The sequence below is a fragment of the Herpailurus yagouaroundi genome, unplaced genomic scaffold (assembly GCF_014898765.1).
Source record: "Herpailurus yagouaroundi ecotype Mexico unplaced genomic scaffold, PumYag 205, whole genome shotgun sequence".
NCBI lineage: Eukaryota > Metazoa > Chordata > Mammalia > Carnivora > Felidae > Herpailurus > Herpailurus yagouaroundi.
The window spans coordinates 8,930,805-8,935,747 of record NW_024412436.1 but is presented as its reverse complement, the minus strand read 5'-3'; positions in this window follow the sequence as shown (position 1 = coordinate 8,935,747).

Genomic DNA, 4,943 nt, shown 5'->3' with positions numbered 1-4,943 from the left:
TGTAACCTCTGAAACCTTGCCACTGCACTATCACATGAACTTTTCCTGGGGTAAGCCAGCACCTGGCCGTGATTTCTGAACCTATGCCATAGTGCAACCACAAAACATTCTCTGGTGCAAGTTGGCACCTGGCTATTGCTCAGTAAGACCTTCCCCCAGAGGGTCGGAGGAGGTCCAAGCCACAGGGCCCCCATAGTGAGGGGTTTGGAAACACCCCCATCTGAGATAAAATGCAGGAGGTACATGCCACCTGGCAGGCTGACAGTTTGGACAATGACAGTGTAGAAGCTGGGAATGGATAGAAGCCAGAGACAAAGGAGAGGCACTTGATTATGGGTTCCTGTGTCAGAAACTAGGAAGAGGGTGATGTCATTTTCACCTCTTCCACGCATGCACATACACTCACATGCAGACCACACAGATCCATCCCAGTAAGCTAAGCAACTCCACCTACTGGAGAAAGGAGTCATTACACCAAGTCCTGCCCAACTGCGCTTTCTAAGAACATGCCCTAGAGGACAACCACAAGTCTATCCACCTGCTTAATGTACAGACTATACAGTGCTTCATAGTTTGAGTTCTAGGGGAAACTGGATGTAACTTCATTCATGTTTCATTCTGTTTGCTAATTCATCGATTTGGGTTTTTTTTTTTTTGTTTTTGCTTTTTGCTTTTGTTTAAAATTTTTTTTCTTTTTCTCCTTTCTTTTCTTTTTCTTGAATACAGAAAGAGAAACATTTATTTTTATTTCCCTTTAAATTTTTTAAAAAATTCTTTTTATGATGTTTTTTATTTTTTGTAAATTTTAAATTCTATTTCACTTTCTTCATTTCATTTTATTCTATTTTATGGTATATATATTTTAAATTTTTTTAGATTTTTCTTACTTTCCCCCCCTTTTTTTCTCTATTCTATCAAGCTTCTTTCAACAATCAGCCCAAAACACACCTAGGATATAGCTTCCTTTATTTGAGTTTTTGTATTGTTTTTAATTTTTTAATTTTTAATTTTAATTTAATTTTATTAATTCTTTTTCTTCCTCCAAAATGACAAAATGAAGGAATTCACCCCAAATGAAAGAATAGGAAGAAATGAGAGCCAGGGGTATAATCAACACAGATATAAGTAAGATGTCTGAACTAGAATTTAGAACCACGATAATAAGAATACCAGCTGGGGTTGAAAAAAGCATAGAATCCCTTTCTGTGGAGATAAAAGAAAATCTAGTCAGGATGAAATTAAAAATGCTATAACTGAGATGCAATCTCAGATGGATGCCACGGTAACAAGGATGGACGAAGCAGAGCAGCGAATCAGTGATACAGAAGACAAAATTATGGAGAATAATGAAGCAGAAAAAAAGAGGGAAACTCAGGCAAAAGAGCATGACACAAGAATTAGAGAACTCAGTGACTTATTAAAAAGGAATAATATCTGAATCATAGGAGTCCAAGAAGAGGAAGGGAGAGAAAAAGGGGTAGAAGGTTTATGTGAGCAAATTATAGCTGAAAACTTTCCTAATCTGGAGAAAGACACAGACATAAAAATCCAAGAAAGACAGAGAACTCCAATTAGATTCAGCAAACACCATCAACAAGGAATATCATAGTCAAATTCACAAAATACAGACAAGGAAACAATTATGAAAGCAGCAAGGGAAATAAAGGGCCTTAACCTACAAGGGAAGACAGATCACGTTCACAGCAGACCTATCCACAGAAACTTGGCAGGCCAGAAAGGAGTGGCAAGCTATATTCAACATGCTGAATCAGAAAAATATGCAGCCAAGAATTCTTTATCCAGCAAAGCTGTCATTCAAAATAGAATGAGAGAAAAAGAGTTTCTCAGACAAACAAAAGCTAAAGAAGTATATGACTCCTAAACCAGCCCTGCAAGAGATTTTAAGGGGGACTCTCTGAGGGGGAGAAAAGACAAAACAAGACAAAAAATACCCAAATCAACAAAGACTAGAAAGGACCAGATCAAAAAGAATGAAGTCTTGCCATTTGCAACAACATGGATGAAACGAGTGTGTATTATGCTAAGTGAAATTAGTAAGTCAGAGAAAGACAAATATCATATGATTTCACTCATATGTGGAATTTAAGATACAAAATAGATGAACTAAGGGAAGGGAATCAAAAATAATATAAGAAAAGAGAGGGAGACAAAACATAAGAGACTCTTAAATACAGAGAACAAACTGAGGGTTGCTGGAGGGGTTGTGGGGGGCGGGGATGGGCTAAATGGGCAAGAGGCATTAAGGAGGACACTTGCTGGGATGAGCCCTGGGTGTTATATGTAGGGGATGAATCACTGGATTCTACTCCTGAAATAATTATTACACTATATGTTAACTAACTTGGATGTAAGTTAAAAATAATAATAATAAAAATATTTTTATCCAGTGTGTGGTCTCTCCATTGAAAAGGCAGTGTGAGCCACTTGTACCTGAGGAATTCAGCAGTTTTCTTGCAGGATTTCTTTAAATTTTTTTCTTAATGTTTTTATTTTTTGGGGGGAGAAGGGAAGAAACAGAGGGAGACACAGAATCCGAAGCAGGCTCCAGGCTCTGAGCTGCCAACACAGAGCCCAATGAGGGTCTTGAATTCCTAAACTGCGAGATCATGACCTGAGCTGAAGTTGAACGTTTAAGTGACTGAGCCACCCAGGCGCCCCTCTTGCAGGATTTCTAAAACAAACAAAGGTGACTGTAGAATAATTCATTATGCAATAAGCTTAGATAGACCATCCAAAGACACATTTTTGTTTATCAGTTCTAACTAGGACCAGAAAAATAATTGAAATTCTCTGCTATCTCACAAATGCTGTTTTAATTGCTGTGGTGGTTTTTAATTTGTCAATGTGATTGGATTATATTTCCTGGAAATCTTGTTCGTATTGTTTCTGGTTAAGATGGACCACTAAAAAAATTCTTTTTTTTAATGTTTGTTTATTTTTGAGAGAGACAGAGTGCAAGCAAGGGAGGGGCAGAGAGAGAGGGAGGCATAGAATCCGAAGCAGGCTCCAGGCTCCGAGCTGTCCACACAGAGCCTGATGTGGAGCTTGAACTCATAGGCAGCGAGATCATGACCTAAGCTGAAGTCTGATGCTTAGGTGACTGAGCCACCCAGGGGTCCCCACTAGACAGATTCTTGTAGGAAACTTTGGGGAGTAAGTGAAGTTGCATCCACTTTGTGGTTCACACACCTTGTTGACTCTCTTCTGAAGGTGCACTTTGTTAGGATGAGGTAGGGGTCAGGACTAAAACTGTCCCTCCATCCCCTGAATTATCCTCCAGTTTCTCTCACCCCTGTGTGTGTGTTTAGCTCAGTCATGAAGGGCGTTGGCTTCTGAAGGACATATGTATCATCAGGGTCATATGCAACAAGAACTGACAAGGACCCCCATCCATTTTTGTGGGTTTTTCCTTGTTTCTGCTCTCCCTCACTTCACATCTGTCTTCCCTCCTCAGCAGCCTGCCTTAAGGAATATCTTCTATAAAATCTAGTGGTTTTGCTTCTCTGATTGACCTTGACTGATACCAATGACTTTGGTCAAATGTCTCCCAACCAAAGCACAATAGCTGAGGAGAATAAAAGTATTGAGGAGGAGAGGCAAAGTGTCATATCTTAGTCTGGATAAGAGCAAAGGGCCTTAGCAGGTGGTGTGATGCTGACTGCAATTTCCTGAGTTGGGGCTGGGCCTTCTTCCACTTCCTGGTTCTCGGGCTGCTTTTAAGATTTTTCTCTGTAAAACTGGATTTAAGCAATTTGATTTTGATGTGCCTTAGTGTAGTTTTCTTCATGTTTCTAGTATTTGGAGTTGTTTGTTTGCTTTTTTCTTTTGCTTGTTTGTTTGAGAGAGAGCGTGAGCAGAGGAGAGGGGCAGAGGGAGAGAGAGAAAAAATCTTAAGTAGGCTTCGTGCCTACTGCAGAGCCCAACACAGGGATCGATCTCATGACCATGAGATCATGACCTGAGCTGAAATCAGAGTCGGACACTCAACCAACTAAGCCACCCAGCCAACCCATGGAGGTTTTGATCTTAGATTTCTGGGTTTATGGCTTCCATGAAATGTGGAAAAAATTTGGTTATTATTTCTTCAAATGGTAATTACATTACTCCAGCTCTCTCACTTCTTATTCCAGGATTCTAATTACATGGAAATTGGGCTGATTAATGTTGTCCTGATGCTCTGTACCGTTTTTTTTTTTTTTTTGACTTTTTTTAGTTAGTTTCTATTGGTGTCTTTGGGTTAATTAATCTTTCCCTTTCCATTCTCTAATCTTCCACTAATCATTCCAGTGTATTTTTCATCTCAGATTTTATAGTTTTCATCTTTAGAAATATGATCTAGATCTTTAAAATTTTTTTTTTCAACGTTTATTTATTTTTGGGACAGAGAGAGACAGAGCATGAACGGGGGAGGGGCAGAGAGAGAGGGAGACACAGAATCGGAAACAGGCTCCAGGCTCTGAGCCATCAGCCCAGAGCCTGACGCAGGGCTCGAACTCACGGACCGCGAGATCGTGACCTGGCTGAAGTCGGACGCTTAACCGACTGCCCCACCCAGGCGCCCCTGATCTAGATCTTTAAAAAAAACTATCTTTTTAGGGATACCTTGGTGGCTTAGCTGGCTCTGTGTCTGACTCTTGATTATCTCACAATTTGTGAGATCAAGCCCCACATTGGGCCCCACACTGACAAAGCAGAGTCTGCTTGGAATCCTCTCTCTCTCTTTCACTATCTCTCTCTCTCTGTCTCTGCCCCCCTTCTCAAAATAAATAAATAAACTTTAAAAAATAATAGAAATTAAAAACCATCTTTTTATATCTTTTCTGAGTACTTAATGTGCTCTTTCTTCTACCATCTGGAACATATGGAACATAGTTTTAATAACACTTCTGTGCCCTTTGTCTATAAATCCTATCTTTGTCATT